At 30.8% G+C, this 26,624-nt stretch overlaps 1 protein-coding gene across 2 annotated transcripts in view; it reads right to left on the bottom strand.

The window, feature by feature from the left end:
• The window catches only part of LOC143059537 (innexin unc-9-like), a 50,309-nt gene that overhangs the window by 15,441 nt on the left and 8,244 nt on the right, over window positions 1-26,624 (bottom strand). The window contains exon 1 of one of the 2 annotated variants that reach the window (XM_076233054.1): window positions 4,213-4,433. The exons of the other annotated variant lie outside the window; for it this stretch is intronic. The gene's annotated coding sequence lies outside the window, so the exon portion shown is untranslated. Of the gene's footprint in view, window positions 1-4,212; window positions 4,434-26,624 lie in introns of those variants that run through there. 2 annotated transcript variants of the gene reach the window in all.

Here is a 26,624-nt window from a genome sequence, read left to right as displayed (position 1 = left end):
TAATTACTTGCAAATGGTTCAAAATAGCCACCTACCACCTACATTAAAACAATGAGGAATTTCTTTTCCCAAGAATAGATTACCTTAGCCGTATTTGACACACCGTTTTTGGAATTTTGGGTCCTCAATGCTCTTAAACTTTTTTCTTGTTTGGCTTTATAACTGTTTTGATCTGAGTGTCACTGTCTGATGAGTCTTATATAGACGAATGGCGCGTCTGGCGTATTAAATCATAATCATGATACCTTTGACAACTATTTATATGTCATCATGTTTGTCAAATAATGGGTTTAAGCATATTTTTTTTGTATCTTCCACCTCGTTCCCAAAAAAAAACTGTATTTTACAAAGATGTTGATGAAATACAAAAAAAAATATTATTTATTCTATCTTTAACGGTTGTTTTTATCAGGTATATTTTGATACATCCTCAGAAGAATCATACATTTTAGTAAAGGCTCCACTGGTACAAAGTTATGGAATTTTGTGTTTATAACTTCGTTAATATTGCTGTACTATCATATGCAAGCTATTATACAAATGGGATATTCATCTAGCTAAACCAAGTAAACCAACGTGTATTCGGTACATGCCAATACTAAATAAGGAATAAATTTTTTTCCCAGTCGTCCCTTTTTATTTTTTTTTTAGTCGTCCCATTGGTTGATATAGCCTAGTGTCTTGTTTTGTAAGTATTCATATAGAGTTCCCCTTTTTGAATTTCATCTTTAATATTGGTGTTTTGGTTATTGCAGTTTTAAAGGGCATGAAAATACCTGAAACAAAGTGATTAACTACAACTTAGTCTATTTATCAAAAATTCTGGCTTGGTGGTTTTCTTGTTTCCTGGAAATAATTGAGAAACAAGAACAGGTTTTATTATGGATTACCTTCTTCCCAAGCTATTTAAGATTGTCTGTTATGGAAACACGATTTTACAAAATTGAAAAAAAAACACAACAAATGAATATTTGTTTCCTTTATTTTGTTAAACAAACAATCTTTTCTAAAAGGTAAAAAAAATACTCTCGTTTGGATTACATTCCGTTCTGTAGGTAATTTTATTTGGTTTTCACATACCAAAAACCTACAAAAATATCAATGATTAACACTAACTTTAACTGTAAATCAGCGGTGACAAATTTTCAAAAGGGATAGCACATAAGGTGTTAAGAAATCTGGCCTACTTGTCGTCCTTACAGACAAATGAATGTATTCACTTAAGAATACAAAAGTTAATTACACTATGATAAACATTACCATAGTTTAACCATATTATCCAGGAACTCAATGTCAATATTCATATTTAAGACAGGTAATATAAAAAAGAAGATGTGGCATGATTGACAATGAGACAACTATCCACAAAAGACCAAAATGACACAGACATTAACAACTATAGGTCACCGTACGGCCTAGTTAAAAAGCAATTCATTAAAAAATATATTCTCAATATAGTTGTGAAAATCATGTCCAATTGAATTTTTATTACACACCATTAAAAAATGTCATCATAAGGAATTTTAACTAGAAAACTAAGAAAACAAAATAACAGCTGTACTTTTTTACAGAGAGGCGGCATAAATCAAAGGGATATTCTAACTCAATGTCGAAGTGTAACTACCACCGCCACGGTCAACAGCAACAACGAAAAACAACAACAATAATACAAAATACAGTCTACATACACAACATGAAACTAAAAACAGAGTAACACGAACCACACCTATACACAGGGATGATCGCAGATACTATGAAAGGGTAAGACGATCCTGATCCACAAAGTATATGTAAGGTTTGATCAGTAACTAGATAAATCAATGTCTGAACAGTACTTAATCAACCAGGAGCACTTCATGCACATTGCGAAATTTTTTGTAAGCAATGCTTTACCAATACTCTACTGGTTGAAAAAATGTCTCAATAGTATTAAATTTTAAATTCATTAATACTTTTTTCTTATTTAATTATCAGTAATAAACCTGGAAATACCTTTCAAACTATTTTAGATATGTAAAGTTCAAAATAAACAGTTCAAGGTTAAAGTTCATTAACTAGAATTGACTTCTCAGAGCCAGTGATATTTTTTGTCAGCCTTGTAATGTTCAAAAGTGTTTTCTTCTCTGCTTAGACATTTCTGTTTTGATCAAATTTGCTGCAAGTGCCTGTACCATGTCAGGATTATGACAGTTGATGTGTTTGGGCCTTAGTTTTGCCACTTGATTAATGACTTTCTGTTTTGATATTTCATCGGAGTTCAGTATTTTCGTGATTTTACTTTTTAAAGGTTATATTGTGCAAGAATATAATATAGTTTAATATATGATTTATTCATTTTATCTGCGAATTGGAAATCATTCAAATGTTCTTTTTGAAAATTTAAACACAAAAGCCATAAACATTATACATTCCATTAATTTGACACAGTAAGCAATAAAATGTCAATACATATTATCAACTATTACTCCCAGAAAGTTACCATATTGTGTCTTATTATAATGATGTTTCTAAGATAATGAAGTAGAAGTAAGTCATGTACAATGTAAGTGTTTTGTGTCTGTTAAGATTCTAAGTGCAAAACGACGATAAAACAGCACATATATTGAGTGCAATGTATAAATCTATGTTCTAGTATGAACGTATTTCGGGTGTCATGTAATGCTTATATTTAGACATAATATGTGACCACATTTATCAAGATGTTGCTAGGGTAAAACAAATGGCAGGACAATACAAATTCATTATTCGAAATAAAACTGACAAAACTATGACAAAAAAATGAAAACGACCAAACGTCACGAGTTGTAGACACTGTTCATGTGTCGAATATTTATATGTACCCACTACATTTGTTTATACATTTCCTAAGTCATGAACCTGATGTTCAGTGGTTGTCGTTTGTTGATGTGGTTCAATAAAATTAACGGTACCAATTTTCTTGCACCAGATGCGCATTTCGACAATACATGTCTCTTCAGTGATGCTCGTGGCCAAAATATTTGAAATCCAAAGCTTATATAAAAGATGAAGAGCTATAATCCAAAAGGTCCAAAAAGTATAGCCAAATCTGTGAAAGGAATCAGAGCTTTGCATGAGGGAGATACATTCCTTTATTTATAATCATTTCTAATATTTTGTAACAGCAAATTTTAATAACACAAAAAATCCGTATGTTCATGCCAGTACCGAAGTACTGGCTACTGGGCTGGTGATACCCTCGGGGACTAATAGTCCACCAGCAGAGGCATCGACCCAGTGGTAGTAATAAAACGTGTTTCTCGTTTTTCATATAGCTTAGACTGTTGTTTTTCCTGTTTGAATGGTTGTACACTATTCTTTTTTGGGGCCTTTTATAGCTTGCTGTTCTGTGTGAGCCGAGACTACGTGGTGAAGACCGTCCTTTGACCTATGATAGTTTGCTTTTACAAATTTTTACTTGGATAGAGAGTTATTCATAGGCACTCATATTGCATCTTTTTACATTTATAAATTATATATGTTTAAAGTTCTTTAATGACTTTTTCTTAAGTTGCATTTTTTTTATATATACAAATACATTGAATAAATGCTTCTAAAAGACATTTGTTTCTCAAATAGCCAAATATAAGATGACAGAAAAGGTAAAGGAAATAGAACCCATTTTCAACCTTCCGTAAAAAGTAACTAAATAACTAAGTATAAAGTAGGTCCCAACATTATTTCACCAGACGTCTATTAAATGAGGGTCAAGACCAAGATAAAAATCGTATAATTTTTTAACACTTGTAAGATTCATTGCTCAACGTGTGTATAACTATAACTGACTAAACACATGTTGGTTCAAAAATGTATGGCGTTTATCTTGAAGAATGACTTGTTCATGAATACATCTGTTACACATTTATTCTTATCCTAGATATACAAGAGGCAACATTTGTTTACTGATGTTCAAATCTTGTAAATTTGTTTTGAATATACAAAACTAGTGGCAAAAACTGAGGGAATAGGCCGAAATAACTGATATCGGTGGCATCAACCGGGTATAACGTGTTTATCTACATGGAAAGTTGTAGAAACTAGTTTATTAATGTAAAGAATGTCATTGAAAGACATTATATAAATTATGTCCCGAATTTTGAAAAAGACAGCCAATATGATTATTTCAATAAGTGAAACGGTTCATATATTTTTTCGTTCAAAATAAAAGTATATCAAATAAACTTAATGGCTTACCTGCTCTTGGTCTCTATATAAACCAATTGTTGTGTTTTGCCAAAACATATGGAGAGTATCACCCTTTCTCACAACAATGACATTCAACCCATCATGTGTACACACATTCACTTTTATGTAAATACATAATGGAATAATATCTATGTATTATTGGACATGTCAAACATATCGCCATTTGTATATGAAAGATGGATGATATTGTTGGCAAGAAGTCCACGTCGATCGTAACATTTAAGATTTTGGGGGTACACGTCAGAGGTGTTTTTGTCATCCAATGGAGCTAAACTGACAAGATAAACTGTTATATACGTATAGAATTGTTTAAAGTTAATGATTGGAAACTGTATGTACTAGTGGTGTGACACTGTGCAAAGTCGGACAATAGTTTTGACAACGATTAGGATAAGATGAACTGATTGTTTTTAAATTCACAGGCCATTAGACACCTAATATCCAATGTAACAGAATTAATTTTATTTGTATGTGTAAATCAGACATTGAAATCATAAAATGTGTTTAATATAAAAATTTATAAACATGTGATTAACACTTTGACAGTTTGTATAAAATTTATTGAATGCATGTAAAATCCAACAAACTTTGGTATTCGGTTAGTGATGCTTAGCTACTTTATACACAATAAACAGGTAATATGTTGATCATTCGTCCTTTGGCGGGTACATTAAAAGGCGTTGGTTAATATGCAGAGGAATACACAATGAAAGAATAATTTAACTTAATAGTGTCTTATTGAACTTTTTTTTATACATGTTTAATTATTTCAAGGCATGGACTTTGCATTTACTGTTGTCATATCTTTTGTAAAAAGTTAGAAACATAACTGCATTTTGGGGTGTAAAACTATGTTAACAAGACATATGACCAAACACAAAGCAAAGCATTACCATCATCATTTTGTTCTATGCTTATCTGGTAAAGCGTTATCTTTCCTGGATGATTATTGAAAATGTCATATTGCAGGTATCATAAGACATATAATTTTCCAATCTAATTAATTAAAGTTTTCAGTACTTGTTCTCATTTTCTTTCGCTGATCCACGTGCGACATATAAACAACCAAACGAAAATGAAGAGCAAGTGCCAAAACTTATTTTAACTAGAGTGCTAAATTTCCACTTTGAGTATTTTCTTTTCTAAATGAATTCTGATTATAATGAAGAAGGGAACTCAAACATGCATAATGTTTTCAAACACTTTTAACTAGATTAAATTCATTGGAGAGAATAAACAACTCTGATGTTATGTTTTACTTTTCTGATAAACAAGGATACATACATATACAAATGCATTCCTACTCGATTGAAAATATTGAAAATACAAAAAGGGTCTTAAAAACGTAAACGGAACACAAGATGCACAACTTGGTATGCTTCAAGAATAACTTGACCTTTCAAAACACTAAACCACAACATCTCGAGTAGCAATGACGCTTTCTTGAATCAAAACTACGACAGCCATGAGTATTCAGCAACAATGTATGAAGGATTCGGATTGACACAAAGGCTAAGTAATTAAAGTACATATGCATTCATTTTATAAGTACAATTAATTTAAAATTCTGTTCTCATTTAGAAATTTAATATATTTAATATATTAAATAAGCAATCAGATATAAAATTTTACATATAAATCATCGGGGAGATTTGAAAGTTTTATTTAAACGTAGGGTGTCCAAACGTATACAAATATAAGAAGTTTTTTAAAGGTATTTCGATATTGAAATATCATTTGATTAGTAATAATTTGAAGTATTGAAATTGCTATTTAAAAGGACAAAGCAAATATGACATAAACTGAAAATAATTCAGTAGGTTTTAATTTATTGTAACCTGTAGATATGTAAATATAAGAAACACCTTAAAGTTTATAATCACAAAGACACCCACATTGTCTTTTGTGAGAAATGTAGGTAATAGCCTTGACGATTCTATAATAAACACATGCTCAAAACCATTTTCACAAATTATTCCTATCAATACAATTAGTTCTTTGTCATGATCAGATTAAAATTGAATATTTTGTTTTGAAACTCACAAAACGCTTTTAAATCTGTCTTTCATTTGATCACATGTAGTACTGAAGGTTATACTAATCATGCGATAATCTTTCTACAGAAAAGTCATAATTGTCCAGACAGTGAATAATTTTTATATTTGATCTATTTTATCGTTCTTGATGATTATGTACTTGGTTTACTCTTAGTTTATTTTATTTCTTTTCGAAGAGACTCATTCAATATGAAAATAAGGCGATGAGATGTGATTTTCAACTATTCACCAGCGATTTTAGGACGATGATATAAACAACTAGTGATTATGCCAACGTAAGACACCCAACAATTCACAGATCCGACAAACATAAAGTCAGCTATAAAAGGTCGTCGTATGCATATGAAAAAGTGTAAAACAATTCAAAATAAAACAAACAACTAAAGCCATATGATGCTACAATTGTTTAACACAGGTGAGAAACTCCAAAAAAAAAAATCAATTGCTCTTGTCATTCCTGTTGCAGTTATTTAAGAACTTGCTTTGACTACAGACGGCAGCATAATAATCTTTAGCAATAGAAAAAGCAAGTTTAGTACTTCCAACGTCTAGGTAGTTTTAATTGTCTGAATTAAGAATACCACATATCTTAATGAACAGGTTTTCAGTATACCTAACTATGACTCCAATCAATATGCTAAGAAAACATAACTGATTAAAACAAAGATCCCCGTCTACATGGGAAGACGACTCTATTTCACTTTTCCTATGTATCAGATTTCGGTATGAAACTAGTGTTCCTTAAATGTCCATTAGCCGTGTCCTTATGTTTCTGTTTTGAGCATTACTAAGAGTCGGTCACATTTCCTGTAACCGTCTATCACTACGACAAATACAATATGGTATATATCCCCGATTGAACATTAAAAAAAATTGCTTTGCTATTGTCAAAAGCAGATTACGTCTGCGTTTTTTTTTTTTAAATCCATTTAGATATACAATGGATTTTGAAATATGCTTGAAATATGTAAACAAATCCATTTCAATACAAGGTGTTGTGAAATCTGCATTTACGATTCCATCTAATAGAAAGGGTTTTAATCTTCGTTTACGATTCCATTTCAATACAATGATTTTTTTAAATCTGCGTTTACGATTCTATTTCAATACAATGGATTTTGCATCTCACTCTGCGTTTACGATTCCATTTAAAATCAATGGAGTTTGCAATCTGCGTTTATGATTTGCAATGGCGTACAGCAGATTTTGATCATTGTTACCTGTTTCATCTGCTTTACCGATAGTCGGTAATAGAATGTGGGTTATAAAACTCGTAAAGTACGAAAATGTTTGGTAAATATGAAAAAGGGTAGCAATTTTCGATATCCAGAGATAATTATGAATATACCTCATGCATTCTTCTTTTAATTAAATAGCTAAGAGAATAAATGATCAGCAAAAGCTTTTGTTCTTAATATCCAATTTGTGTTTATATTATTACCTACTTTAATTATGTCTCGTTTAAACAATGTAGCTTTTTATATAACTTTGTTATGCAACTTCAGATGAAAGATGTGTACGACTAATTTCTTAAACATAAGATGCACTTCAGTATATAATGATTCTTAAGCAAAGGCAATATGTCATAAAACACTGACTAAGATAACAAAAATTCTCCAAAGCAAACAATAGATCTTTGTAGCCTTTTTTCATTGCATGTAACATAAAAAGCTGTCTCTACCACACAAGTCGAGTACACAAATCGCATTGAAGTTGAGGTATGGAAGTATTATGGTCCAACTTGTCTGCATTTAATTATTAGTTATATAAAGTATCAATTACATCAATATGGTATCGGTAATTTTATTATTTTTAAAGAGATTAAACCAAAGCATTCAAACTAATATCATTGGTACTTTTAGATGGTATAACCAGGGGCAGATTCAGGGTCCCGGGATTAACTGCTTGATTGATTGGTGTTCGATGCCACTTTGGATATATTGTGGCGGTCAATGATACTGCTGTTGCCTTTATTTGTTGTCAGAGGAAGCAGAAGTGCCCGGAGAAAACCGCAAAACATAGGCAGGCAAGCTCATAATCTTTTTGAATTAGGATTGAAGTTGAATGCATCTGCCATATACAGGGTTCGAACTCACAACATAAGACTTAGTGTTAATAGTCTAATGATACAATAGTTAGACACCTCAGCCCTAGGGTCGAAGAGTACAAACGTAATTTCTTCGCTTTTAAACCTTTCCCAAATCATCCACTGACTTATAACTGTATTTTGTGTCAAATAAACAAGAATGTGATAGAAAATGAGACACAAAGACGATATATTAAGATTTACGAACAAAAATATTATCTTTTCTAATAGTAGTTATCTGTGGGATGTTTTTCTTTTGTGTTTTGAGCTTAAACTTTACTCTCAAGTTGTATTATCGACCAATTTCAAAAATATTTTAGCAATACTAATAGTTTAGGAGACGAAAGTACCAACACCCTATTACCTGTATTGTAGATGCTTTAGATAACATTGATCATAATATGTTATAAACGATGAGAAAAATCTACTGTATTGTAATGACAATTGGGACAGCAGATAAAAATCTACTGTACATTATTGCAAACACAATTGATGTGAATGCGATCAGGAACATATGTCCTAATTGCACTAGAAGATGTATTGTGAAAATTATCTAATCTTGACACCAATACTTTTCTCACATACATCTGTACTGATGATGCATGTAAAAGAAAATAATCAGATCATCAGTTTAAATGTCAAAAATAAATCAGTGAATTTAACTCGAATAAAGTACAATTTATGTTCAAAATAGTATAATAATAGTTCATCCTATGCCCAGTATAGGTTTAGGTATTATATGTCTGTACAACGTTACAAACTTTAATTATATTTGCAAAGCAAATAAATAGTTCTCATTACTATGTTCTTCAAACTTCTCAATCATTTTAATTGAAACTTGTCGTTTATCAATTTTGAAACTAAAACCTATTTTTTTATAATATAAAATCTCCACGAATACTAATTTTTTTTTTCATTCTACAGCCTGATTTAATACAGGTACGACTCAAATAAATTTAAAAGGTTTTTTGAGGTGTACGCCTAGAACAAGATAATACCGGGAAAAAACTGTTAAAGTCTATTACGTAACGCCGCAACTTCCCAAAACTAACGTTTCAAAAAGTGTCAACGCCTGTTTGTTTAAATCCAGGATTTTCAAACAAATCACCTCTTCACCCTCTACTACCGAAACAGCTATCAAATATAGATATTAACAAATTGTCAGAACACAATTTCACTGAATCTGCAATTTATACACTTAAGAGAATTAAGGATATAAATTGAAATGTACTGTCTTTATTTTAAAGAGGAATAGCTACAGGTACATGCATATGAATGAGCACGAGAGAGTTTGGAGTTATTTTATGCATAATCAATCATGAAGGGCAAACAGGCATTATTTTCGAAGTAACTGAAAGTTGAAAGAGAGCATCATATCAAAAGGCAAAGTAAGGAACGACCAGTTAAATCTACCATCAGTATTTTTTTTCCATCTTTCTGATCAAATATCTATTTCTTTAAAGTTTAATATTCAGTTGCAAAAATCCTCATTGATATTCATCCGGAAAAGGGGTAGGAGTTCGTCCATTTGTATTTGATTTTAAAGAAAAATTAGATGAAATGAATGGTATTATATATTTAAACAGTATTAAATCCAGTTCGTCTTTGATTGTGGCCTTTATCTTGGACAGGTAACTATCATCAGCACTAGTACATAAAATTTTACCAGAAAAAAAACTTTCAAAAGATGGGCGAAAGATACCAGTGGGACACTCAAACACATAAATCTAAAATAAACTGACAACGCCATGGCTAAAAAAGATAAAAGACAAACAGAAAAACAGAAAAAATACACAAAAACACAACATAGAAAAATAAAACTAAAGACTGAACAACACGAACTCCGCCAAAAACTGCAGACAATTTTAAGAATGCAATACAAAATGAAAAAAATAAGGATAAACAAAATATAAATTACTGAAACAACTTTTAAAAAAAGAATAAACCGGATTGTTATGCAAAGACTGTTCCCGTTTATTATAAAATTACGTAGCAATTATTTTGTTTTACGATTCCCTGTACAGGGTTGAGCTCAATATCGTAGGTGCTACGTAGTCCTACGTAGTCCTACGTAGATTTTGACTAATGAATGTGTTGCTATAGACTAGTTGTTACATAGATATTGATATCAGCTACGTAGCCGCTACGATATTGAACTCAACCCTGATAACGACAACCCTGATAACGACCATGGACGTGTGCCACATGTAATGCAGAACAAACTTACCTTTCCGGATCACCTGTATTTGTTTTCTGTAGTGTTTATGGACTATTGTTTATGATGTCATCATTTTCGGGTGGGTTTTTTTAACGAATTTGAAAGCTTTTTCTTTACTTTAAATATGACTTGATTCTTCCTTCGTTATTTCCTGCCTCTTAATGATATAAGTGACGTATGATAAGACTAAGATACGGTTAGGATTGTATAAGAATATGACTTGGACGCAACGAATTAATGATACTGCAATAGAACTGTCTTGAAAGCTATGCCATTTTGTCAGGAGAATACACATTTCAAAAACTGTTTTATATGTTGTGTATTGTGTCATATCGGATGTAACAGTTGTTTTTTACTTTTGTATTTATAGGTCAAAAAAATTGTATGACATTCGAGAAAAAAAACCACCTCAATAACAAGAAATTTATTAAACTAATATATGATTGTGCTGTTTCCGTCGCTTACATTATTTTCAATTTTGAATTGAACATTATTCAAGCGCTATCAACAGAGCTGATTTCATGCCACTTTTCCCTTACTAAATAATGTATCATAGTTGTTTATCCTATTTAAACAGTCTTTTATGTATTTTTTTTTCTTTTTTAATTTTACAACAATGTTAACAATATAACACGAACCTTGTTTTCGGTTTTAATGTTCCTTCGCCGTGGCCATACACTTCCCGAGCTCGCATTTTACAGAAATTCGAAAAAATAAAAACCTTTTCCGTCGTCCATTTTTACTCTTACGGAATTAGATAATTATAGGGTATTCGATTTTTCGATTACAAAGAACTATTCTGTATCTTTATGCACAGAACAATAGCTAGAAGGTACTTTTAGAAACAATTCTTCTAAACAAAAAGACACTATTAGTTCTATGTCAATATTTGTTTATCTAAGCGAAGTTTTAAAGTAATGTATTTGTAAATGAAAAGGTAAAAAAAAACTTTAAATATTGATACATTTTACAGTGGTCGATCTTTCCATTTGCTTTCTAATTTGAACCTTCAAGAAATATAAATGAAGTAGCTACAAGGACAATAGTATGAATAGCATGAGTTATTCAGTCAAATTTTAATATTGAATTCTTATAAACAAATGAGATTTGATATTAAATTTAGACAAATGATTCATTTAAATCTTTCCTAATCTGTAAAAAAAATGGCTGAACGTAAAATTAGTACAGTAGGTTTGGCGCTTTATCCGGACACTCACCAAAAAAAATGGGTTCAGTTTTAGATGAATAAAAAATAACTAGGGTTACCCAAATACACGTAAATACTGGTGTCCTATGCCATGGATTTTTTTTGTTGTTGATTCTTATGATATCTTTATATTTTTGTCATCTTGAAAATTTGTGGTAAACAGCACTGTCTTCGATATTCTCTGTTTCACTTATTCACATTTAATTTACTAGAGGTGATCTAGAGCTTGACATATGGAATGAACACTCTGCTTGTAATATAAGTTATGTGTACTTATCACTGAAATTTACTTCCTCGAATGACACGACGGATTCTACGTTTGGAGAAGGTACTGCTTACCGGAATTCTGTTTTCGTTGGATAGTTGCCCAATCTTTGCTTTTCTGATTAATTTTTTGTCGTTGTTGAATTTTTTTTCGTAATTTTTGTATTGTTCATGGTGTTATTATTGAAATTGTCAATTTGGCTCTTCCTTCTTCTTTTTACTATTATATTGGGATACACTCAAGATGCATATTAGTATGTCGTTCATTATCACTGAACTAGTATATATTTGTTTAGGGGCCAGTTGAAGGACGCCTCCGGGTGCGGGAATTTCTCGCTACATTGAAGACCTGTTGGTGACCTTCTGCTGTTGTTTTTTTTCTATGGTCGGGTTGTTGTCTCTTTGGCACATTCCCCATTTCCATTCTCAATTTTATATTTTACCTCTAAAAGTTGTGTTTTTGTTTATTATTTCACTATCTTATTGATGTATTATATCCTGTATTTCATTCGATCCATGCATAGATACTATGCAGTTTGCCAAACAGATCTTCGCTAACTGTTTGAAAATATATACTAGTATCTGTACTCATGTTGTTCTTTCATTTATTTTAACATGTTATCTAATTTCCACATGTCCTAAGCATCTGTGTCTATATGTATGTAAGTAGCATTGATAATTTTTTTTTTTTTTTTTTTTTTGCTTAACCAAGTTTTAAAAATTATCTTATACATCGCGATAACACATGTATACATTCGTCAAAACAAAGTTTACGCAAATTGGTTAAATTTAGCATCTAAAGCAATTGATACCTTCAATCAAACTATTTTAAAATTTATTTGTAGTAATTAGTTTGCTGAGGTATATACTTCATAGCGTGGTATCAGTCTAAGGAGTATGATAAGATAAAAACAAAAGTACTTCTTCTTGGCAACAAAATGTTGTGTGATTATCTTGAAATATTGATATTTAACAGAAATTTAATGTTTTGATGTAATTTTCTTAATATAAAAAAAAATAAGATCATGTGATATAACTGATTAATAACTGACAATGAGATAACTTTGACATGGATATAAGCAAGTATAGTTCATTGTACGGCCTTTAACAATGAAAAAAAAACACAATACCGTTTAGTCAGTTCTTACATTATTTGTAACAATTTTCCACAAATTTAATATACGTTTTGATTACCTTTAAAGAACAACGACACGTGTTTTTAGAATAACCATCATCAGATATGCTAAGATAATCGAAGTATTTCAAATATTGCTTTATTTAAATATATATAATAAAAAAAATCTTAGATGAGGATCGGAATAGGGGCCGGGGGGGGGGGGGATAGGAGGTCTTCGTTTTTTAAGGATATTTTACTCTATTTGGCCAATTTTAACTAATTCTTATTTTTTGTCCGTTATTGCTTATTCTTCCTATTCGATTATCCCATAATTCTCTATTCTTTTTAACTTTCTTGCCTATTATTCTGATTTCTGTAAACATCGTTAAGACCCCCTTTCAAGCTATTGAATCTAGTTATTTGCAATATTACGATTTTTCTTAAAATTAACAAATACACAAATTTGAATGTTATTGTTTCAGGTCGTTTAATTGTCGTCTTTGAGAATAAGTAAACATTTAATCAACCATGCTTTTAAATTTTCCAATGGCTGACCTTATTTTAAGTCCATAACCATAATGGGTCTATTATGGTATCATTTTAGCGGTTCAATGGACTTGTGCAAAGAGCAATGATTTATAACTATTATCTATTTCGATCCAAAACACATATTATTGATTTTTTTTCACACAGGTCTTAAGCCTGAATATTTGCCTTTAGAACTAAGGACAAAAGCAACATTTACAAGTAATTTTGTAAAGCTTTCAAACATTTCAAACAAATATTGGCCCTTAATGTACAGAAATAAATATGCATTGATATTTCTCAAATCTGAGTTATTTTGTTGGTTAAGTATACATTCTTTATGATTATTATGTAAACATCAAAATTGGTTTTAGCATAAATAGATGTACATGTGTACACATGCAGCTTTTGTAAGGTTTGAAAAACATGATATATATTCTACGCACTTAAGACAAATTAAACTAACAACAATTTTTAGAGTAAAACATTCATAAACCACGTTCCCAAATTTGCATTTATTTAAATTTATGTTTTGTTATGGGACACCCTCCATCTCCCCGCAACGATTTGGATAAAACCATAGAAGAGTTTCAGTTTCATAATTACATTATTATATTAAAATGTTTGGACCTACTGTTTCTCTTTTAGAGCAGTTAGTTTTACGAAAAAAAAGAGGAAATAATCGGACAACCCCACTGTGCCCCAAACTAAGAAAGTGGGAATATATATATACATAAATCTGTGACGATGAACTGATCCCTGCTAACGTTGATGATTAAGGAAAGCACACGGATCATTATTAACACTTGGTATGCTCTACATGTGTGTTCATGTTGATGTGTCCTTATATATTTATTTAATTCTTTTCTCAAGAAATTTGATAAGTCGCTTTTTAAATTTTCCGTAATATCTTAAATTTGCCTTGATCTATATTATTATCATTACATACAATAGTTTCTTCTTAATTGAACCTGAAAACCATTAGAATTAAAACCTTTAAATGTATTTTCCAATACCGATTAACTTTTTGTCATAAATAATTCTTTAATAACTGGATTGCAAAAATATATGATATGTAAATATTTAGTTTATCGAGATGGGATCATACTAAACAAGTGGTATTTATAATCCTTTTATATCCTACTTGACTACATGTGTTTTCTAAGTGTGATTCACATAAATATTTATCCTCTACATTGTGAGAATTCTTAACTTCTTTCTAAATACATGTTCAAGTCCAAGTAGAATAAAGAATGTTTTCAAATAGCCATACCATTTTGCCTTGACTTCAGTTTATATAACCTCTTTACAACACTGCAAATTAAAATAGAATAAGATGTGGTATGATTGCTACGGGAGCTACCATTTACTCTTGTTTTGTTTTAACCTATTATGTGCCAATTGGATTAATGTCTTCGTCAGTTCGTATAAGTATAGCCCCCCCCCCCCCCCCCCGAAAAAACAAACAAACAACAAAAAACATAATTGTTTGAATTTGTTTCCCTTATTACACCAAAATCTTAAAAAAAAAAAATTATTTTGTCTGTTTCCTTTTTTCACACATTGTGGTCAATAAAATGGAATTCTATACAAGTGAGAGGTTTAGCTAACTAAAAAAGGCATTTTCTAGATCCGGAAAGGCTCGCACCTAGTCAGGAATGTTACAGTTGTTCCATTCGTTTGATGTTTTTGAGTTTTTGATTTAATAAAGGTCTTTCTGTAAAGAATTATCCTTAGAGTTCGGTATTTTTGTTATTTTACTTTTATCCAACAAAATTTCTTGCATTATATACAACACAGCTGGAATCAACAGATAACCAAACATATATTCAATACTCTATGTGTGTTCAGGGCACCGTTAATGTTTCGTTTCTTTCATCTTATAGAAAAAAAAATGTGCAATCATTAGGTCATGATAATTACGAGAATGCTTGCTGACAGACTGCAGGTTGAACGATCAGATTGAATTCTTTCATGTAAATATAAAGTCAATACAGTGGCGGTGAAAACTTTTTATAGCGTTGGGATGGATAGGACATATTGCACAATTAAAGCCTCTATATGAGGAATAAAGCCTCTTTATGAAGTTGACACAAGAGAATCATATTGACTGGGGACAAAGTCCAATGCTTCTCTAGGTCGACATATTTTCGTATTGACCTCAACCAAAGGCTACAATTGGTATATTATCAATCAATCATGACTATTGCATGAACAGTGTAAAATTGGCGATGTATTTTAGTAACAAGCTGCATCCCCATTGCAATATGCTGTTTTTGACTACGAAAAGCGTAACACAAGATCAATTGGCGTGTAAACTGAATAAGTACAAACGCACATATGATGAAGTCTTAACGTATCACTAATCCTTCAAAATATTAGATTAATAATATGCAACATAGCATATGAAAGAAAGTCTCTAGGACCATTAAAGTTTTCTCTACTTTACATGTACAAGCAGTTAGCAATCACCCCTAATTGTTCGATTTCCACGGCTATGGGGTAATATAAATTCTAAACGCTCTGATCTATATTTTATTTTAATTAGATGATCTTTCTCATTTATACATAATTATGTTTACCTCTTTAAACTAATGTGCGTGACTAAGTTTTGATATTTCAATCTCATCTTCGGTCCTACAATACAAGACTCTATCAATCCTATGACATACTATTTAAATGAGATCACTCAAGGTTAATGGTAATGTAACATGAACCTATGTCAACCTACGGTATAAAGATGCTATCAGTAGATTTAATTAGGTAAGGTATACAGTTTTTGTGCAATACGGTATTAATAATTACCAAAGGTTCTTGTTGGTATTTGAATTTCAGACATAGTCTCTTAAAGATTTAACCCCCACAAATAAATGACTGAGGACTTCATTAACAGATGTCTGTTTAACGTAACAAATATATAAACTCATTGCTCTTTTTTTTGTTTTGATTTTTTAGATACAGACAGACATTTATGTTTTTACATAGAATATTACCATTGATATTATCTACGCATGGAACATAAAAGAGGGGGAAAAGATGGGCCGGGTCGTTCATTTCTTTATTTTGTATAACATCTTTCTCTCTTTTTTTTTTACAATATTGCCCATTATTCTCGTACATGTAGCACTTATTTTTCCCTACTATTCTCTATTCTTTATTGTTATTGCCTCTATTCTTAACCTTTCGTCGATTATTCATTATTTTATAAACCTCACCCAGACCCTCATGAAAGTACCATAAACAGGAACGAAAAGCTATTGTTCTAAAAAAGAACGTTGTCCTCCTAAATTATTCCGTGTTCGTCATCGATTAGATTGCATTGAGAATACATATATCAGGGACAGAAATCATATAAAGCCTCTCCTCTTGTCCATGGTTCTAAAACAGTTTCGTTTGACATATGACTTACGGTTAAAAATGAAAATACATACATGTATTTGATGAACTTAAGAGGAAAAAAGCCTCTTTAAAAGGATGAATACATCATGGTTTATGGATATCAACCCAAACCGTACGAAGAGCTCAGAAATCTAACAATTAACACGAGGTATAAAACAACAATAACACGAACACGAAGAAATACGTGAGCCAACAGCGAGAAAAGGGCATAGGTTGAAAACATTTGTCACAACTCGGCCGATTCCAGATTGAGAGAAGAAAAGTCGGTCTGCGTTTTCCGATTGAGTTTGAACAAAGATGCATAGCAACGAAAAATCACGTGTGATCTGAATGTAAAGTGCAACATACCATTGCATTATTAACAAATATTTTTTTCATCCTAAAGAATCTAACAATAAAAATAAAAGATTGAAAAAATATTGATTTAGAGTTATGTGAATAATCATCGCCAACTAACATTACGTAACTGCCTTTAGTTAAGACATCAAACCAATTGAAAACAAATTAATATATTTATTTATTTGTTTATGAAATATGAAATACCTGTAAATCAAATCCGGCACAAGCATTCCTCTGCCCATTCTTTTTTCATTTTATTAGCCATCAAGGCAATAAAACTTAAGATAATGTTGTGATTAATCAAATTTCTGAACGGTTTTCTAGTTCATTAAAGATTAGTACTTCTGTAAAATATATCTAATAGTGTTTATGTCTAATATCTGTGATTGTTCTCCACATTTTGATATTTGTATAATGTTTATCAACATATTATACTTGAATAAAATATTAGGACAACCAATTTTGTCAAATAATAGTCATTTGAAAACATTAATATAAGTATATAGATGTTCAAGGACAGGGCATCTTCTATTGAATGCAATCTTAAATGTTTATGAATAAGTGATATCTTAATTAGCCATCAACTTCAATATAAATTTCAAACTGACTGGTCCGTCAATAGAAATATATATGTAACCGGTTAATATACACGCAGTGAAGTGCTTTCTCTGAACTTTTTTTTATTCATATTTGACCTTCAGTTAATTGAAATTTTCGACGGTTACTACATGTAGCTGCTTAACGTCCAGTGGCAAATATTGCATGCATGTTCAGGACGAGAACAAATTAACAATAAATACAATAGGTATAGGTAATCCATTATAGAATTCGAAGCCCTCCGTGCTGAAGGTTGGTATAATTTGCACTTTGACTGGAAAATAAGGAAAATTGTGATAGAGACAGATATTTTCCCTTACAACAGGCCATCAACAGATCACTCGTGAGTTGAAGTATTCTTAACATGCACAAAGCTTGGCATTCTCCTTAAACGATGCATCGGATGTAACGTTCCCGTTCTGACCGAACGTGGCTACGTACTTGTACATCCCGCACAGTCAAACCGGCGTCCCACTTTGCAAGGGTTTAGTATCAGGTATAGAGACAATATTTCTACTCCCTAGTCACACTTTGGGGATGAACTTGGAAGAAATATTTTTGATTCTTACAAGTCGTTAAAAGATGCCATGAAAATGATAATTAGAGAACTACTCCAAAAAAACAGTTGAAGCCTCTTTAATGACGCACTTGCTAATTTATGTACCTGTCTGAATATTTTGAGAATTTGCAGTTAATGAGAGTTCAGATACTTAATTGACAGACTCTGTACAAGAAGACTTTTATGTTTTAGAAGTAACTAATGAGCTGAAGACAAAACATTATGTAATATTACTTAAAGCATTCTAACAATTGTTTCTTGGAACAAACACGTGATTATCTTTTCAAAATAGAATGTAAAACAATGAAAATAGTGTTTTGTTAATTTTGTACTTTTCTGAATTGACCCTGAGTTCAAACCGAAACTGTTGAAAGCCAAGGGTGTATAAATATTTGATACGGGTATATGCTAGAAGGCACAACTTGCCTAAGCGAGATGAGACCTTAAATTTGTCCTTAAATATGTCTAAATATTAACGAAAAATTCAATAAAGGTATGCTATAAATGATGTCAGTTCCGAATTACTAATAGTAATTATTTCCGAGGTTTTATACACTAGAAAACTACCATTCCACCCGCAGCGGTATCAACCCAGAAAAAAAACTTGAAAAAATCATTGGTAAATCTTATTTATATTTGAACGATAACTAGGACAGACAACTCCAAACCATTGGTCTTTGGATAGGCACATGCAGGTTGAAATGAGCACCATACCATGCACAGTGAATGACTGATTGTCTGTTGCTTATTGCATGTTCAGTGGCAAATATTTGATGTATAATATCAAAAATATATTAGCAAGTATTACAAAAGGTACAGTTTGAGTCGGTTTTAAGCTCTTTACAAAACAGGTAAAATGTCTGTAATAGAATTGTTTTAATAAAACATATCGCATCTCATTATCTTCTTAGATAGAGAGTTATCCAAGCAGTTTATAAGTATTTGGAAGAAATTGATACAGTTTCGTTGTAAGCTTACGGAAATAAACACACGTGCACATATTTTCATTGATGAAACTTATGAGAAGCATGCATATATATATGAAGTTCACTGACCCTTGTCCATTAAAAACAGACATCTATTTAGGAGAACATCTGATATGAACGTTATCTTCATTTCCTCCATACTGGTCCCATCAAACAATTATATATCATTAACAATATCATATATTTCCACTGACCTTGACATCATATTATTAAAACATCAAAAGTGAATGAAGCGATTAAAAACAGTAGGAACAGCTCGATTAGTTATCAATATTGTAGACAGCAGACGACAGAGGAAGCACTTCATACATTCTTTTCTTTATCGTTGATCTCGTCTGATCATGATATATTGAGTCGTTATCAGATCCTTAAATATTTATCGAGACGATGTCAGATCATCTAATAACTAACAATTCGATTGACGATCACTGTAAAAATATCGAGTCGATATCAGATTATTCAATACTACCAGTTTGATGTCAGATCAATCAATAACTATCGGGTCGTTAGTTCATGTCAGATCATTCAATCAATATTGAGTTTGATGTTAAATCCTTTATTATAACGAGGCGATATCAGACCATTCAATAAAGCCATTCAAAACCTATTTGATCAATATTTGACCATTCAATAACTAATCGAGTCGATGTCAGATCATATAATGCCTATAGCATCGATGTCACAATATTCAGTAAGTATTGAATTGATGTCGGACCATTCTATAACTATCGAGTCAATGTCAGACCATTCAATGAATATCTAATCGATATCAGATCATTCATTATCTATTGAGACGATGTCACATCATTAAATAACTAGTCTACCAAATCGATGTGATAGCACTGTATAAGTATCGAATTGATGTCAAATCATTCAAAAACTATCGAGTCGAAATCAAATCTTTAATGAATATCAAGTCAATGTCAGGTCAGATTATTTATTAACTATCGAATCATAGTAAAATCTTCAATAACTATCGAGTCAATGTCAGATTATTAAATAACTATCGAATCGATGTCAGATTATTAATAAATATCGAATTCTTGTCAGATCATTCAATAAATATAGAGTTCATGTCAGAGCATTCAATAACTATCAAATCGATATAAGATCATTCAATAACTATTGATTCGATATCAGACCATTCTATAACTATCGAATTGATATCAGATCATTTTCAAAAATGACTATTGAGTTGATGTCCTTCATTCAATAAGTATGAAGTCGGTGTAAGGTTATTCAATGACAATCTAGTGGGTGTCAGAACATTCAATAAATATCGAGTCGTGTCAAATCATTTAATAACTATTGAATCGATATGAGATCATTCAATATCTATCGATTGTTAATGACCTGCAAAACATTTCTATCGATTATATCAATTTGCGTCATTTCAAATGTACCTTTAGAACGTGCGTTTTACGAATGATACACTGTATGATAGAATTCAATTACGTAGTGATTTAATGGTATTTTGAAACACAATTTGAAAAAAAGAATATTTCTTTCTTTATGGTTCTTTCTTTTCATTTGCTCTTATTTCACCCTCAACATATAGCTAACATATGACGTCTTTTGTTGAACTTGTGTACTTCATATTGCAAAAGAACAGTTTTTCTCGTTTGAATTGTTTTACATTGTCTTATCGGGGCCTATTATAGCTGACTATGCGGTATGGGCTTTGTTCATTGTTGAAGGCCGTACGGTGACCTATAGTTGTTAATGTCTGTGTCATTTTGATCTTTTGTGGATAGTTGTCTCATTGGCAATCATACCACATCTTCTTTTTTTTTATATTTAACGTTTTTACATATGAAATTGCAATAAAAACTCAAGAACATTAATTGAATGAGAAAAAAACCCATATACTTCCGTTTTATTGGAATAATCTACTTGAGTGAAAATTACTTTAATGATTGCAATACGAAACGTGTCAAGGCTCTTTCATTGTGTGTATGCATTGATCACTTAAATATTTCATTCGTCACTGGTTCAAATGCAAGAGATAAAAGCCTCAGAGAGGAAACAAACGAATCAAACAGCTATAGCCTCATCAATATGTAATTACAGAGGAATACAAAACAGACGTCTTCTATCATATCTTATGAATTGTGAAAAAAGGTCAAGCTGATTTCAACATCTTGTTTTAATGTACTCCTTACGTCAATGGTGTAATGAAACGATATAATGGTTTGCATCGCATAAATAAAGGATTTTGCATGATAAAGACAGACTGAAATTTTCACGTGTAAATATCTAGTTGTTCTAAACGTTCAAGGAAAAACCCTGTTTGGGACATGAATTACACTTGCTCAAATAGGGAATTTTCCTAAAAGCAAAGGTACAGAACATTGATACCATTCAAACGAAAGAAAAGGGAAAAAAAATATTTGGCTTAAATATATTCGATCCAATATACTAGGACTATAACAATTACAATATAAAATCAAGAACAATTTAAAACCAAAAAATACTCATTATTAGTACAATATTTTTTCAATGTCTCAAACATTTGAAGAATATAGAAATACCAATATAAATGCAAGAGAAACTTGAAACAAGAAATCCTATACACCTTATTTTATACCAAAGTATAGTAGATAAAACGTTCATTATAGATGCTATAAGTATAAATATTAAACTAAGAAATCCAAAACAAAAAATATTCATGATATGCGTCAACATACTCAATGAACCAATTTAAAGACTATATATATATATACATATATATAGAAATACCAATATAAAACCAAGATAAATCGGAAATAAAAATAAACATAATTATCTTAAAAATATAACATCTCATTTGATGCGTGTCAATATATTCCATGAACCAATTCAAAGACAATAGAAATGCCAATATAAACAAAGAGAAATTCGAAATAAAAATAAACATATCTTCAAAATATAACATCTCATTTGATGCGTCAATGCATTCGATTTACCAATTCAAAGACATGAAATACCAAGAGAAAACCATGAGAAATCCGAAATAAAAACATGAATATTGTTAAAGTATAACATTTTTTGTTTATTTGTTGCGCATCAATACGAATTCCATGAACCAATTCAAAGACAATAAAAATAACAATAAGAAATCCAATATAAAAAATAAAACATAACGTAAAAATATAACAACTTATATATGATGCGCGTCAATATGTTCGATGAACCAGACATATAGATATACAAATATAAAACCAAAAAAAATTCGAAATAGAAATAAACATATCGTAAAAGTATTACATCCCATTTGATGCACGTCAAAATACTCCATGAACCAATTCAAAGACAACGATTAAACCAATATAAACCAAGAGAAATCCGAAACTAAAATAAACATAATTATATCGTAAAAGTATACATTGTGTAACATCTCATTTGATGCGCGTCAATATATTCGATGAACAAATTTTAAGACTATAGAAATATAGTATAAAACCAAGCGAAATCCGAAATAAAAATAAACTTATTATTTGATACGTGTGACTGTCAATTTATTTTATGAACTAATTCAAAGCCAATAAAAATATCAAAATAAAACAAAGAAACCTGAAACAAAAACAAAAACAACACAATACATCAACACCTTCGTCCAGAAGACAATTGATTTGACGGTTTTTTGTGTTGGTGCATACTGCAATGAACCTGATGTTAAAAATAAACACAAAATAGCGTGAAACTATTAAGAGATAGCATATCATAGAGCCAGAGGTGAGAACGCTGCTTTTTAATGACCCGTAGTTAACAGGTACTGGGGATAGTAATGGATTCAACAGGTATACAGTCTGACCAATTTGAGATTCAAAAATTGTCAGTCGGCAACGACTGTTTTAGAACACTTTGTTCCAAAAGCGTGTATTTATTGATTGCAGCGACTCTTAAACATTTTAAATGTTACAGTTTCATGCATTTTGACGCTTATACAACAAATATCAAATACAAAATTCAATGTTCAAATAAGATAACAATTGCAAGCTCACAACGTTCAGGTTGTAATGGCGTTTAGTGGAAGATATCCCAAAATGTGTAGAAAAAATGGCATAATGTATTTTATGGAGTGGAGTGTTGGAGTGGAGTATTGGAGTGGAGTGTTGGAGTGAGATTTTGGAGTGAGATTTTGGAGTGAAATTTTTGGAGTGAGATTTTGAAGTGATTTTTTTTTGGTGAAATTTTAGAGTATATAGTATATTATTAGTAGAATGCCAGGGGGTTAAATGTTTTGTTTAATTTTGAACAAGTATTCATTAAAAATAAATAAACAAAAATTACAGTGCTAAATATTGATTAAAATTTTGATCACTGATAATCATGAATAATTATTTGGTCATGTTCATTTAAAAATATGAAATATGCTCCTCTCATTAACTCACCTTGTGGGAGTGTCATTTGACTTGTGGTGACAAAGTGCACATTGAATTGCACAGAATTTCGAAGTCCTAATGGGCAAAAATCTGGGAAAACTCATTGAACCAGAATATCATAATAATGCTCATATCTTTGTGCAAAGAATAAAATTCGTAATAACTAGTATCTCAATTGTTTGTAAAACAATTGAAAGGTCTTTCCTGTAAAAGTGATGTTTTCGTAATGTTCTTTGTACGACCTTTCGTTTGATATACGACCTCGTGTGACTCTATTTTATTAATGAAGTCTTTTGTATCTTGAATGTAAAAGTTATGCCTCTTCAATAATGGTTTTAAGATTAGACCCAGTAATCTTTCAATGCGTCTCGTGGGAGAGTTACACTTATTGATGATTGGTCGGTGAGGAATGTTTATGTTTCCAACTATTTGACCAGTTCGGAATGCCTCATTAATTATTTCTAGATTAATTTTATGAACTTTTGGAAGAAGGTACATGTGTCCGTGTTTTGATTCATTATTATTCCTCAAGAAATTATAAGTTTGTGAATCTATTTCTTTTTTCCTATGTAGATTTTCAACAATATCTTTTATAGATTTGACAACAAGGTTCATTTATTTTCAACTTTTATTAAATGCGGTTCCTTCAACCAACATACGTAATGAATCTCAAGACTTATATATTTTATTGAGACCATAATTATTATATGCCTTATAACTACAACTAAATAGTTTTGTAAATATTGAAATTTTACCAATCTCTCTTGTTAATATGTATCCACATATTGGAGATTTATCATATATATATATATATATATATATATATATATATATATATATATATATATATATATATATATATATATATATATATATATATATATATATATATATATATATATATATATATATGATATGATATTACTATTGATGTATCTATACCAGTGCCTGTATTAAAAATTACCATATTACCTATGTTTTATATTTATATTTATATCTCGGCCTGCTACGAAGGTTTAACCACACACCCCAGGTGTAAAAATATTTTCTCAATGTAAATCCAGGAAATAACACTGTAATTGCAGTTCATCTTTTATTATTGTGTTCTATCGATACCGAAATGATAGCTAGGTAATACCAATTAATAACTTATTTTTTCATAAATCCAAATTTCATCTAAATTAAATTCAGAAAATGAAAATACTTTCATCATTGTTGAAAACATTTAAACATTCTTTTTTATTTAAACAGAAGCTCAAGTCAATTAATTTGTAAATCATTTAAAAAACTAAAAACAACAGTGCAAAAACAATAAATATGATACTTTTAAACATGATAATGTGAAGATTTTTTGTTCATTTTACGAAATAATATAATATAATAAAGAATGGAAATGGGGACTAAACCTAATACACGGGCATGTAAAATTCTCCTAATGAGGATGCTGCCAGATTCTTAAGAGATTGGGAAATCACAATGCTAAATAATTATATAAGTCTAAGTTATGCATCAATAGATCAGGAGAATTTGAAATTGTTTATAAAGGACTGTTGATATGAGGTCGTTCACATTATTATTCGAAACATTATTATTCGAATACTTCACTGCATGCATTTTTTTATTTCTATTTCAGCATAGTTTGTTTTTAAATTATTCACTACAAAATTTTTCATCAAATTTCACTCCAAAATCTCACTCCAAAAATTTCACTCCAAAATCTCACTCCAAAAGTTCACTCCAACACTCCACTCCAATACTCCACTCCATACAATACATTATGCCAGAAAAAATAGACGAAGATGAATACCAAACATTTTTTATGTCTAGATAGAATGAAGCTTGACACATAGTTCTTTAATTAATTGGATGATTTAAAGAAAGGTTTCAAATATTATTATTTTTATCTGACTCGCCATTGTTTATATACATTGTACGTCATAAAGTTGGGTCATTTTATTGCAATTACATGTAAAAGCATTTGATAGTATATAAACGGGTCAGCAAATTAATACTCATATTGTCAATAAACTTTTAAATGACCGTTGCCTATAGAAGAGTTAAGAAACATAATCCATTTAAGCAATAGGTCAACCATTACTTAAAATATATATTATATAAACAGACTGACTTAATAATAATTCTTAAGGTGGTACCTAACACTACAGGGAGATAACTCTGTAAAGTCAGCTAAACGTTTTAATTACGTTGACAACTTGGCGGGTCCAGAAATTTTCATAAGTGGGGGCCCACTGACTGATCTAAGAGGGGGCCCGCTCCAGTCACGCTTCAGTGATTCCCTATATAAGCAACCAATTTTTTCCCAAAAAGGGGGGCCCGGGCCCCCTTGCCCCCCCCTAAATCCTCCTATGGTTGTGTTGTAAAGGGAATAATAAGCTTCTCAAATATCAAAATTGGTGTTTGTCAAACTGCTATATAACCAGTGTAATTTTTCTGACAAAACGGTTGGTTCAAAATTTTTGAAATTTTTATATTTTTGTTAAAGGGTCAAAGTGAATACTTTGTCAAAATTTAATCAAAATTAAACGAGCCAAATTAATTTTAGTGAAAGTATTAGGTACCACCTTAATCGATTTTCTCATACAAAAAAAAAACAAGTTCTTTCTTTAGACAAACACATCAGAACCATATACATGTAGATGGCTGGAAATATATTAATTCTAA

The sequence above is a fragment of the Mytilus galloprovincialis genome, chromosome 14, assembly GCF_965363235.1.
Source record: "Mytilus galloprovincialis chromosome 14, xbMytGall1.hap1.1, whole genome shotgun sequence".
Taxonomy (NCBI): domain Eukaryota; kingdom Metazoa; phylum Mollusca; class Bivalvia; order Mytilida; family Mytilidae; genus Mytilus; species Mytilus galloprovincialis.
The sequence above is the reverse complement of the archived record's forward strand: the minus strand, read 5'-3'. Positions and strand labels throughout refer to the sequence as shown.